Consider the following 13,990-nt stretch of genomic DNA (forward strand, 5'->3'; position numbering starts at 1 on the left):
TTTTTCCTCTCAGACATAATTTTCATCATTGTAGATTAAAATCTAATACATTTTGTTATATTTTTCATTCTGTTATTCACAATAGCATATAGTGGTGAATTGAGTGTAGCTCAGTTGTTTAGATTTCTTATGGTGATACCTACTCATCCAAGTTCTTATGTTATCATGGGTGTTTATCTTTTTTTTAGATTTATTCTAGGATTTACATAGTGTTTGCTTCCACCAGTAGTAATGCAAATGGTAACTAAGCCAGGTTACAAATGTAATTGAAAGTGGGGTCAATCATTATGGTCCTTGTTTGGTTTCGAAATGTAACGACATCAGATATGAAAGCATCTAGGCCCCTAGTTGGGTTTCGGTGATTAATGACAATACGAGATTACTATGACTAACATGTGTTTTGCAAAGGCAATTTAAGTTAAGTCATGGTAATGGCAATTGATTGGACAATCATGGTTGTCATGCCCCTACGATGGAAATCGTTTCGGTTTTCAAAGGATGGACAGCAAGGTTAAGGATGGACTAGTTCTAAGTGTCGTTTGGTGTTGAAGAGACACTTAGACTAGTTTAGGACTTTGTTTTTCCTTTGGCCGTACTATAAAGGGGGGGTATGGACTAGTAGCTTGACCTAGGTGAGTCTAGTGAGTTAGGTGTGGTGCACACTTGTCTAATCTAGCACTTGGTAGCTCCGGAGTAGCCCTAAGATCAATTGGAGCAAACTTCATTCACATATGATTTCGAGTTGGAAGTGAATGGAGGGTCAAATGACTGACCGAACGCTAGTCTGGTTGTGACTGGACACTGAAGGGTGAGTCCGGTCAGTTCATTTGATCAATTGGAGCCATCTGGTTGTGACCGGACGCTGCGTGAAAAGTGATCGGACGCTGGGTGCCTGTGTCCGGTCAACTCTAGAGAGGCTCCAGAGAGGGAGATTCCTGATCGGACGCGTCAGGTCAGTGCTGACCGAACCCTGGTCAGGATCCGGTTACTGACCGAACGCTGAACAACGAAGTGACTGGACTATGGGCACCAGCGTCCGGTCAACATTAGTAAGGTTCTAGAGAGCAGTTTTCGTGACCGACACGTCCGATCAGTGCTAACTGGACATAGGTCAGAGTCCGGTTAGAACTTAACGGCTCTTTCTAACACAGTGGCGGGGATAACTAATCAGAGCATCCGGTCACCTCGTAGAGTGATGACTCAGCCTCCAAATGTTATGTTTTGAATGAGGAGGTATAAATACTTACTCCACTCGTCCAAAGGAAGTCTCTTGCCCATTTATTCAGCTAAGAAACACCCTTGAGAGTGCAAAGAAGAGCAAGAGCCTAGTGAGGTGATTGAGATTTAAGAATCCAAGATTAAGGCCTCATTAGTGCAAGGAGAGTAGCTAGTGTGCATCCACCCTTCTCATTAGGCTTGTCATGGTCAAGTGAGAGTTTATGCTTGTTACTCTTGGTGATCGCCACCACCTAGATGGCTTGGTGGTGATTGGGAGTTTGGTGATCATTCAGCGGAGCTTGTGGATGACCCAACTCAAGTTATGAGCGGTTGTGGGTGATTCACCGTGATAGAGTGTCGAAGAATCAGCCCGTAGAGAGCACTTGATCCTTGCACAGATCAAGGGGGAGCTATACCCTTACGCGGGTGCTCTAACAAGGACTAGTGGGGAGTGGCGACTCTCCGATATCTCGGCAAAACATCACCGCGTTCCTTCTCCTCTCTTTACTTTAAGCATTTACATTTGAGCAATTTATTTCTTGTCTTTACAATCTTAGAATTGTCATGCTAGAGTAGGATTGGAACCTAGGGAGTAGGGATGAAAACGGTATGGATATTTTCTGACCGTATTTGAAACTGAATCCGTTTAGAGGGGTTGAGATCTGTCCGTATCCGAGTCCGGATATCCAACATCCGATACCGTATCCATATCCGAATACTCAAATTGCATATTTATGATGTCGATATCCAATCGTATCCTATCCGACATAGTTGACACTATCCGTATTCGAATCCGAATCCAGACAGAAATATGAAAACAAATGTAATATCGGTGATATCCGTCCGTATCCGATCCGTTTTTATCCCTACTAGGGAGCAAAACTTTTGTGTGGTAGAACAATAGGAACACATTCTAGGTACAAGGGGTGAAGTGGGCTAAGTGTAGGGTTTAATTATTGCAAAGAATTTTAGAATTAGCCCAATTCACCATCCCTCTTGGGCAGCTTGATCCTTTCAATTGGTATTAGAGCCTTGTGCTCACTAAATTAGGCTTAACCGCCTAGAGAAAGGTGTCCCACGGGGATGGACCTCCTCCTATCTTTGAGAGAGATGATTTTCCTTATTAGAAAATCCACAAGGAGGCTTACTTAGAAGCTCTAGATGTTGGAATTCTTAGAGCCGCCTCTCAAGGTTTCCCAAAACCTAAGGATCCCACACACCTTCAAGGCAATGAGGTTAATTATGAGAAATGGAATGCAAATGCTAGAAACACCATCTTTAGAGGCCTTTGCAAAGATGTGTTTAACCATGTGCAGAACCATAAGGATGCCCATGCACTATGGTCAGACATTTGTGCGCTCCATGAGGGAACAAAGAGTGAGCGTGAGGAACGCTATCATCTAGTTATGAAAAAGCTTAATTCATTTGAGATGCTTCCAAAAGAAAGTGCTAATGAAATGTATTCACGCTTGAATGTCCTTGTAGAGGAAGTCAATGGGCTTGGACTCACACAAATGCAACCATTCGATGTTGTAAGAAAGATCTTGAGTGTCCTCCCCATTGACAAATATGGGTATATTGTGACCATGCTCTATCAAGGTGATCTTTCTACCGCTACACCAACACAAATATTGGGAAAGATCAATGCACATGAAATGTATATGCACATCACACCACAAGATGGCTCTTCCTCCACCAAAAATAAAGACTTGGCATTCAAGGCTAGCCAAGAGAACAAGGGCAAAGCAAGAATTGAATATGAGAGCTCAAGTGATGATGAAATTGATGATGCAAGTCTTGCTCTCATAGTGAGAAGAACTGCCAAGATGCTTAAGAAGCTCAACAAGAACGGTGTCAATTTTGATGGCAAAAAGAAGTTCTTCACTAGCAATAGAAGGAAGTCAATCTCCAAGATGGATTGCTATAATTGTGGAGAACTTGGTCATCTAGCTCATCAATGCCCCAAGCCCAAGAAAGACAAGTATAAGAAGAAGTACAAGGGCAAGAAAGATCACTCAAGTGATGAAGATAATGATGAGAAGAAAAAAAACAAGCCATACAAGAAGAAGAAAAATGGCAAGGCATACATCGTCGGTGATTGGCTCACGGATATTGATTCATCAAGTTGCTCATCCGATGATGATAGTAAGAATGAGAAGGTGGCCGCCATTGTGATTGACTCTTCACTATCTTCACCGACACCACCGCCATCATCCTCTACACACCTATGCCTTATGGGCAAGGGTGAACTAAAGGTATCAAATGATGATGATAGTAGTGGTGATGATCATGCTAGCAATGATGATAGTGATAGTGATGATGAATTTGAATCACCTTCCTATGATGATCTTGTCAAGTTGCTTAACCAATATACTAAAATTATTAGGAAGACAAGAGCTAAAAATGAAAAGCTAGAACATGAGGATGACTCACTCTTAGCTAAATATGATTTAGCGGAAAAAGCTAGTGTTGAGCTTAGAGAAGAACATAAAACTGTGTCATCCAAACTCAAGGAGCTAAAATCATCTAAAAAGGAGCTTAAAGAAAAAATATGATAAACTTGAGGGGATACATAACGAGCTCACCACTAGCTACAATATGCTAAAAGAAGAGTGTACCAACCTCAAAGTTAATCATAATAATCTTGTTGTCTCTCATGAGTTTTTATCCAATGAGCCACATGATGCTACTAACAGTGTTGTTAAGATTGATATAGCTACATCATGTGATGATTTGATTATTGAGAGCATTGAGCAAGGTTCTAGTAGCAAAGGCAAGCAAGTGGTTGAGTCTAACAACTATGATGAGTATGTAAAGATCAAGAATGAGAATGAGAAGCTCAAGAAAGATCTTGAAAAGCTATCAACCACCAACACTATTGTGATAGAGAACCTTGACCATGATAGTGATATAGCTCTTGAGAATGAGATGCTCAAAGAAGAGAACAAGAGACTAAAGAAGGAGAAAAATCATGATGAACTCAAAGAAGAGAACAAGAAGCTCAAGTTAGAAAAAGAACATCTCAAGACCGGCTTGAGCAAGTTTACAAGAGGTCAACATCTTCAAAGTGAGCTACTCAAGAACACCATCATGAAGATGGATAGAAGTGGAATTGGATATTTGGCACATCAAGAGAAGAAGGCTCAAGCTCAACACCACCAACAACACAAGTCAAAGCCAAAGCCAAAGAGGTGTTTTGAGTGTCGACAAGAAGGTCACTTTGCCCATGAGTGTCAAACTCCACCACCACAACCCTTTCCTAAGCATGCTAGACCTTTTGCTTTCAATGCTCATTGCATGCTTAGAAAGGACTCTAGTGGAAAAATAAAAGTCATGTTCTTAGGACCTCCCAACAAGAATAGGCCTAAGAAAATTTGGGTTGCAAAGTCACTTGTTGAGAAAGTCAAGGCCCTCAACAAGTTTGGGTTCCTAAACAAGCTTGATCTCTTGTGTGTAGGTGAACTACAAGACCGGTGGAAGTCATTGGGTAATTGATAGTGGTTGCACTCAACATATGACCGGTGATCCTCGTATGTTCACCTCACTAGATAAAGAAGTTGATGGTCAAGAAAGAATTACATTTGGTGATAATCCAAAGGGCAAAGTCAAAGGATTGGGCAAAGTGGCAATATCAAATGATCATTCAATCTCAAATGTGCTATATGTTGCTTCATTGAGCTTCAACTTGCTATCCGTTGGTCAATTATGTGATCTTGGCTTCCAATGCTTGTTTACCGCGAAGGAAGTGGTTGTATCTAAGAAAGATGATGATCAAGTTATATTCAAGGGATTTAGATACAACAACCTATATCTAGTTGATTTCACCTCCGAAGATGCCAACTTGAAGACATGCCTATTCACCAAAACATCACTTGGGTGGCTATGGCATAGAAGACTTGCTCATGTTGGGATGAGCTCACTCAAGAAGCTTATGAAGAATGAATTGGTGAGAGGGTTGAAGGATGTAAATTTGAGAAGGACAAGCTTTGTAGTGCATGTCAAGCCGGCAAGCAAGTTGCAAACACTCACCCTACAAAAGCTTTCATGTCAACAACAAGAGTGCTAGAGCTCCTTCACATGGACTTATTTGGACCAACAACTTATAAGAGTTTAGGAGAAAATCTTTATTGTCTTGTGATTGTTGATGACTACTCTAGATATACATGGGTGTTCTTCCTTCATGACAAGACCGATGTTGCATCATGTTTCAAGAAATTTGTCAAGAGAGCACAAAATGAGTTTGAAGTGAAGCTCAAGAAGATAAGAAGTGATAATAGAAAAGAGTTTGACAACACTAACATTGAAGCCTATTGTGATGAAGTTGGGATCAAGCATGAGGTCTCCGCAACATAAACTCCTCAACAAAATGGTGTAGTTGAGAGAAAGAACCAGACACTTATCATACTTGTAAGGACAATGCTTGATGAGTATAATACACCCGAAGCTATATGGGCGGAAGCTATCAACACTGCATGTTATGCATCCAACCACCTATTCCTTCAAAAGTTTCTTGGCAACACACCTTATGAGTTGCTCAATGGGAAGAAGCTGGACGTCTCTTTCTTCTGGGTGTTTGGTTGCAAATGCTACATCTATAAGAAGTGGCAACACCTAGGGAAGTTTTAAAGACGTTGTGATATTAGCTTTCTTGTTGGCTACTCATCAAAGTCCAAAGCATATCGAGTATTTAATCATGCCACTGGCTTGGTTGAAGAAACATATGATGTGGAATTTGATGAATCTAATGGCTCCCAAGGAGCACATGAGAATCTTAGTGATGTAGGTGATGAACCATTGAGGGAGGCCATGAAGTACATTCTAGTTGGAGACATCAAGCCCAAAGATGATGATGATGATGTACAAGTGATTGATCCACCTTCTTCATCAAATGTGCCACAAGATGGTGATAAAGATGGGAGAGTAGAAAATGAAGATACTTATGTCTCTCATGATCAAATGGTGGCACAAGCTCAAGATGTTGATGCTCCACAACCTCCCCCTCAAGTGGTTGATAGAAGAAATTCACCTCTACTACAAGCTCATCCACAAGATCTTATCATAGGGAGTCCTTTAAAGGGTGTAATGACTCGCTCTCAAAAACTTGCTTCATTTATTGAACATCACACTTTTGTCTCTTGTGTTGAACCTAAGAAGTAGAAGAGCTCTTCAAGATTCGGATTGGATAAATGCCATGCATGAAGAGTTGAACAACTTCACTCATAATGAAGTTTGGACTCTTGAAGAGCGACCACAAGGTGCAAGAGTCATTCGAACAAAGTGGGTGTTCTGCAACAAGCAAGATGATCAAGGCATTGTAGTGAGGAACAAGGCAAGACTAGTTGCAAAGGGGTTCTCTCAAGTTGAAGGGTTGGATTTTGGAGAGACCTTTACACTAGTTGCAAGACTTGAAGCCATTCGTATCCTCCTTGCATATGCATCGCATCATGAAATGAAATTATACCAAATGGATGTTAAAAGTGCATTTTTAAATGGCTTCATAAATGAACTAGTCTATGTTGATCAACCTCCCAGGTTTGAAGACCCTAGATATCTTAATCATGTTTATAGGTTGTCCAAGGCGCTATATGGACTTAAGCAAGCCCCAAGAGCTTGGTATGAAAGCCTTTGGGATTTCCTCATTGAGAAGGGCTTCACCATTGGGAAGGTCAACACCACACTATTCACCAAGAAGCTTGATGAAGAAATCTTCATTTGTCAAGTATATGTTGATGATATCATCGTTGGATCATCAAATGAAGATTATTGCAAAGAGTTTGGTGAATTGATGTCAAAGCAGTTCAAGATGTCAATGATGGGAGAGCTTATATTCTTTCTTGGTTTTCAAGTCAAGCAAATGAGAGAAGGGATTTTCATCTCTCAAGAGAAATATACCAATGATCTTCTCAAGAGGTTCAATATGGATGAATGTAAGCCAATCAAGACACCAATGCCATCTAATGGACATCTCGACCTAGATGAGGGAGGTAAAACGGTTGATCATACTCTCTACCGCTCTATGACTAGTAGCTTGTTATATTTGACCGCATCTAGGCCCGACATCATGTTTAGTGTGTGTATGTGTGCTAGATTTCAAGCTAATCCTAAGGAAGCTCATTTAGTTGCCGTTAAAAGAATCCTTAGGTACCTTAAGCACACACCAAGCATTGGTCTTTGGTATCCTAAAGGAGCTAGATTTCAACTAGTTGGCTATTCCGATTCGGATTATGTCAGTTGCAAAATTGGTAGAAAAAGCACATCTGGAGGATGCCATTTGCTTGGTAGATCACTAGTGTCTTGGTCCTCCATGAAGCAAAATAGTGTGGCTTTGTCCCCTGCCGAAGCAGAATACATTGCCGTGGGTGCTTGTTGTGCACAAATACTTTACATGAAGCAAACTTTGCTAGACTATGGTGTAGTTCTAGAAAAGGTACCTCTTTTGTGCGACAATGAGAGTGTGGTAAAGCTTGCTAATAATCCGGTTCAACGCTCTCGCACCAAGCACATAGATATCTGCCATCACTTTCTTAAAGATCATGTTGCTAAAAATGATATTTCACTAGAAGGTGTAAGGACCGAGGATCAATTGGCAGATATCTTCACTAAACCGCTAGATGAGGTGACATTTTGTCGGTTGAGGAATGAGCTCAATGTGCTTGATTTTAGTAGTGTTGTCCCTTGCATTGCATTGCATTGTAATATACAACATGTTTAATTTTTGGTAATGCATTTATGGCTTGTCTAACATGATTAAGATTACTGCCGAAAAGCGTATGAAGAAGCTTAACCTTGGATCAAACTTGACAAGCAACTATAATTAATTTCAATTATTGCATTGCATATGCATGTGTGTTGTTTTGTCGTTTCCTTTTGATTACCCCTTTATTGCCTATTTTCTTAAAAAGAAGTATAGCCTAAGGCAAAATTTTTTAATTTTTTTAGGGTTTGAGAGAGGTTAGTCATATCAGTCCCAATTGGTGTTTATTTGGGTCTTATTGAAGTTGGGGCTTGATTTGGAACAGGCATCACGAAGGAACATTGAAGATTTGCTGAAAAAGGGTGACCGGACACTGGACCGGACTCTGCTTCCTACATCCAGTCAGTACACAGGAGGTGAACCGTTGCTGCACAAGGGTAACCGGACGCTGAAATAGTGATCTTCCTACATCTGGTCAAATGGTGTCCCTGCGTCTGGTCAAGCAAAGAAGGCATTGTCAGGATTGACTGGACTTTGGCTGCGTCCAGTCAAGGGTAACCAGATGCATCTGGTCGTTACTTCAGAGGTTTTGGACCTCTCTGTTGTCGACCAGACTCTAGGTGGCAGTGTTCGGTCAGTAGAAATTGGTTGGATCTAATACTCCTTTCCTTATCCGTCACAGGGGGGCACCATATAAACCCGTATGCCACGCTACTCTATGCTTTCCCTTATCCCGCGCTAACTTCGCCTGTGCCACCGTGCTCGAAGCCTGCCCTAGCCATGCCCGCTCTGTCCCTACCTCCGCAGCCATGCTTCCTCACACCGTCAGGCCTGAGCCCCTACCACCGCGCCATCACATTCATGCCCACGCCGCACCCACATAGTACCTTCACAGCAGCCACGCCCACTCCGCGCCACTATGCCCGTGCGCCCGTGCCCTAGCCATGCATCCGTCGCCTACAACAGCGCCGCCATTCCCATGCCCTAGCTTACGCCTGCACCACCATTCACTGCCTCCACCATCGCACTCACGTCCGCACAGCATCGCAAACCCTAACCCTAGGTGTTTCTCGGTGGTGCCTCGTGATTCGTTCCTTTGCTCTTCGGTTGCTGATTCGTCAGGTGGCAAGCCATTGCCTCTAATTTCATATCCATTGCTTGCTTCTTAGGGTTTTTGTACCTCTAGATGTATATTGTGATTATTTATATATCATATCTATTCCATTGTGTAGTGAGTCGGTGTTCTTGAGGTTGATTTTGTAGTGGTCAGTTTACTTGGAGCCGAGCCTGCGAGTATGGATCGAGGCCAAGCCTTGTGAGTGTCAGTAGGCAGTTGATTCTTGTCCATGACAGCAATTCTTTTTAGCTTCGGTAATGACATGTGTCAAGAATGCCAAAGGTGGTCTAGGTGATGCGGATCCAAGGCCTCCGCCTCGCTTGACTGCTCAGGAGAAAGGCAAGGCCAAGAAGACTACGACGAAGAAGCAGAAGCTCATCGATGTAGAGGCTGAGAGCAGTAGTAGTGGCAGCAGCAGTTGAGCGAGCAGAGAGAGGTGGAGCTTGGAGTGGTGTCCATATTACAGACCAGTTATCACTAGCTCAGAGGGCCGCCATCGAGAGGGTTGAGAGTCTTCATAGTAGTCTAGCTGGGACTATCATGCTTGGAGGACGGTGTGTCGCTATAGAGGAGAGTCAGCCTCAGGGGGAGACACAGCAGTAGACATGCCACTAGTGTAGTCAAAGGATACTCAGTAGGCTGAGTAGACTGAGCAGGTAGAGCAGATCGAGGAGACAGAGCAGGAACCTCAGCCACAGCTATGACACTCTGGTTGTACTTGTGCTCAGGTGATGCCAAGGCCTAAGACACAGAGGAGGGGGTTCTCATCCACCTCCCAGACCACAGGGTCCACCTTCGGTGACTCACCTTGACTTGAGGGCAGCCACAGCCAAGCAAGTGCAGCAGCTCCATTTCGTGTAGTTCGAGGACTAGTTTCCGCTGAGGTAGGATGAGTGTGCTTCAGAACACTTCTATACACTACTGTAGGAGGACTTCTACAATGCTTATCTAAACAGTGGAGTTGCTTTCAGATCATAGAGAGTCTGCTCTATTGAGTCACTTGTAGCAGCAGTAGGTGAGCAGATTCGCCCTCACCTCTCATATCTATCAGGGTTGATAGACCTTCTTCGATGGACTGGCCGCTATGTTCCATCAAGGGTCTGTGAGTTCTACGCTTCACTTTGGATTGACTTGAGGCACAGATTCATACACTTTGCATTCAGGGGCCGTGACTACAGGCTATAGAGCTTGAGGGTTAGGGAGATTCTCAGGATTCCAGAGTCACCCATTCGCCTTCATGAGGTTTGCTATGGTCAGATAGAGCCTCCTAGACACCCTCACGATGGGCTTGTGCCACCTAGAGATCTGATCCGACCATGCTTCACAGAGCCATTCGGCGAGCGATCAAGCAGGACACCACGAGACCTTACTCCCACCGCTTGGCTTCTTGATTCTATCATGAGGAGGACTCTGCTCTCAAGGATGGGCTACCATGAGGGATTGACTCGCTTTCAGTTATGGTTGGTGAACTCTCTAGTGCAGCAGATAGTATTTGATATTTGGGATGTCATTCTTTTAGATATGGAGGACACTCTTGCAGAGGGGTTCAGAGGTCACAGACCACTTCCTTACGCTCATTGGATTACCTTCTTGATTAGAAAGGCAGTAACATAGAAGTCCCTAGGGACGATGGCTAAGTACATAGGTGCTACTACAGAGTTCCCTCCTTATAACATGACCCAGATGCTCTACCAAAGTAGTGCGAGGACACCTCGCCAGCTGAGTCATCACCTAGAGGTCCTAGAGACAGCAGCCTAGTAGGATGAGATCATCAGGGACATTGTAGCAATAGAGGAGGAGCAGCTAGATGCTCAGTAGGAGGGTGTGGTCAAGAGCGACCCTAGTGACAGTTCTAATGTTGATTATCAGGCTATTCCTTAGATGCCTCCTCGACCACATGACAGAGAGGCTAGTGGCTCCAACTTAGCTCCACAGCCATCGTAGACAGACATCGCTCTTCTAACTATTCTTGAGCGAATGAGGTAGGATCAGGCACGCTAGGCCTAGGAGACTACAACTGCACTAGCACAATTTCAGGCTAGACAGGACAAGTTCCAGAGATAGTAGCAGGCCATACAGCAACAACAGGCCATGCAGCAATAGCAACTCCCGATCTAGCAGTAGTTACTTGATTTTATGCAGCATGTCATCACTGCTATTGGCGTTGCTCTGCCATAGTCTACACTTCAGATCAGCTAGCCTGCCACCACTTCAGTGACTCCAGCTATATAGCCCAATGGGCTTCAGAGTTAGGGACAGCTAGCTACTCAGTTTGCTTCACCTATAGAGCAGGTGTCCTAGTGGTTTGCTTCATCAGTGATAGCCCAGGGTCCTCACTTCACACCTATTATTACGAGCTTCACTCCACCTCATTGTTCCTCGGTGCTTGTGACTGACACCCCAGTTTCCAGGAGCCTCGGTGTGACTTTTAGCGAGCTTACAGGGCAGCTACACCACCAGAGCTATGAGTCCCTACTTCTACCACTGTTGCTCTAGTTACTAGGACTACTGAGATGCTCCTGTCATCTGTTGCATCATCAGAGCCACCGACTATAGTGAAACCTCTAGAGTCATAGGCCATGCCAGTCCTAGAGCAGACCTAGACCGCTTTAGCTTCACTTCCAGTGATAGAGGGTCAGACCGCTCAGAGATTTCTCACCGCACCTTAGAGCCCGACTCGTCTGCTCCTACCCCACCGTCCGACCCTTAGGTTTTGGTGCTTAACATCAAAGGGGGAGAGGGATCGAGTATGTTAGATCTAGGGGGAGCATTATATCAAGGGGGAGCATATGATTTATTTCTTTTGGCTCTTTATGTGTGATACATTATGTATTCATGTTTACTTTCATGCATTGAACTACATACGTGTGATTGTGATACTTATATGACATGTGTGCTCTCTACTTTGATTTATATACGTGTCATGTCACTTGGTTATGCTCATTTGCCTTGCTCCCGCGTTCTACTCCAATTCAAATGAGCTTTATTTCTTGTACTCATGCTTATTTCATATCTATTGAGTACACCATGTTGGCTTGGGTCATATAAGCATGCCTAACTCCTTTGCTCTTATTGTCAAAAGCTTATATGAACCAAGCAGGTTGAAAACCTCATCTCTTTTACATACTCGAGGTTGTATTGTCATTAATCACCAAAAAGGGAGAGATTGAAAGCATCTAGGCCCCTAGTTGGGTTTTGGTGATTAATGACAATACGAGATTACTATGACTAATGTGTGTTTTGCAGAGGCAATTTAAGTTTGGTCATGGTAATGGCAATTGATTAGGCAATCATGGTTGTCATGCCCCTATGATGGAAATCATTTTGGTTTTTAAAGGATGGACGACAAGGTTAAGGATGGACTGGTTCTAAGTGTCGTTTGGTGTTGAAGAGACACTTATAGTAGCTTAGGACTTTGTTTTTCATTTGGCAATACTATTAAGGGGGATATGGACTAGTAGCTTGACCTAGGTGAGTCTAGTGAGTTAGGTGTGGTGCACACTTATCTAATCTAGCACTAGGTAGCTCCAGAGTAGCCCTAAGATCAGTTGGAGCAAACTTCATTCACATATGATTTCGAGTTGAAAGTGAATGGAGGGTCAAATGACTAACCGGACGCTGGTCTGGTTGTGACCGGACGTTGAAGGGTGAGTCCGATCAGTTCATTTGATCAATTGGAGCCATCTGGTTGCGACCGGACGCTACGTGCCTACGTCTAGTCAACTCTAGAGAGGTTCTAGAGAGGGAGATTCCTGATCGGACGTGTCAGGTCAGTGCTAACCAGACGCTGGTCAGGATTCGGTAACTGACCGGATGTTGAACAGCGAAGTGACTGGACTCTGGGCGCCAGCGTCCGGTCAATATCAGTAAGGTTCCAGAGAGCAGTTTTCATGACCGGACAAGTTCGGTCAGTGTTGACCGGACATAGGTCAGAGTCTGGTCAGAACTTAATGGCTCTTTCTAACACAGTGGCGGGGATAACTGATCGAAGCGTCCGGTCACCCTGACCGGAGCATCCGGCCACCCCACAGAGTGATGACTCAGCCTCCAAACGTTATGTTTTGAATGAGGGGGTATAAATACTTACTCTACTCGTCCAAAGGAGGTCTCTTGCCTATTTGTTCAACTGAGAAACACCCTTGAGAGTGCAAAGGAGAGCAAGAGCCTAGTGAAGTGATTGAGATTTGAGAATCCAAGATTAAGGCCTCATTAGTGCAAGGAGAGTAGCATGTGTGCATCCACCCTTCTCATTAGGCTTGTCATGGTCAAGTGAGAGTTTGTGCTTGTTACTCTTGGTGATCACCATCACCTAGATGGCTTGGTGTTGATTGGGAGTTTGGTGATCATCCGACGAAGCTTGTGGATGACCCAACTCAAGTTGTGAGCGGTTGTGGGCGATTCACCACGATGGAGTGTCGAAGAATCAGCCCGTAGAGAGCACTTGATCATTGCGCGGATCAAGGGGGAGCTACACCCTTACGCGGGTGCTCCAACGAGGACTAGTGGGGAGTGGCGACTTTCCGATACATCGGCAAAACATCACCGCGTTCCTTCTCCTCTCTTTACTTTAAGCATTTACATTTGAGCAAATTATTTCTTGTCTTTACATTCTTAGAATTGCCATGCTAGAGTAGGATTGGAACCTAGGGAGCAAAAGTTTTGTGTGGTAGAACAATAGGAACACATTCTAGGCACAAGGGGTGAAGTGGGCTAAGTGTAGGGTTTAATTATTGCAAAGAATTTTAGAATGAGCCCAATTCACCCCCCTCTTGGACATCTTGATCCTTTCAAGATACAAAATTTGTACAGAATTACAATGATCTGACTATGCTCTGGAGAGTCTTTCAATCTGCCGGATTACCGATTGCGCTATAAAGGACCATATCTATTGCACCGTAACTAGTTGCCGACAACACCGAACCAAAAGTGTGTAACCAAATTGCTTACCCTCCATAATCATA

Source organism: Miscanthus floridulus, chromosome 13 (genome assembly GCF_019320115.1).
Source record: "Miscanthus floridulus cultivar M001 chromosome 13, ASM1932011v1, whole genome shotgun sequence".
In the NCBI taxonomy this organism is placed as follows: domain Eukaryota; kingdom Viridiplantae; phylum Streptophyta; class Magnoliopsida; order Poales; family Poaceae; genus Miscanthus; species Miscanthus floridulus.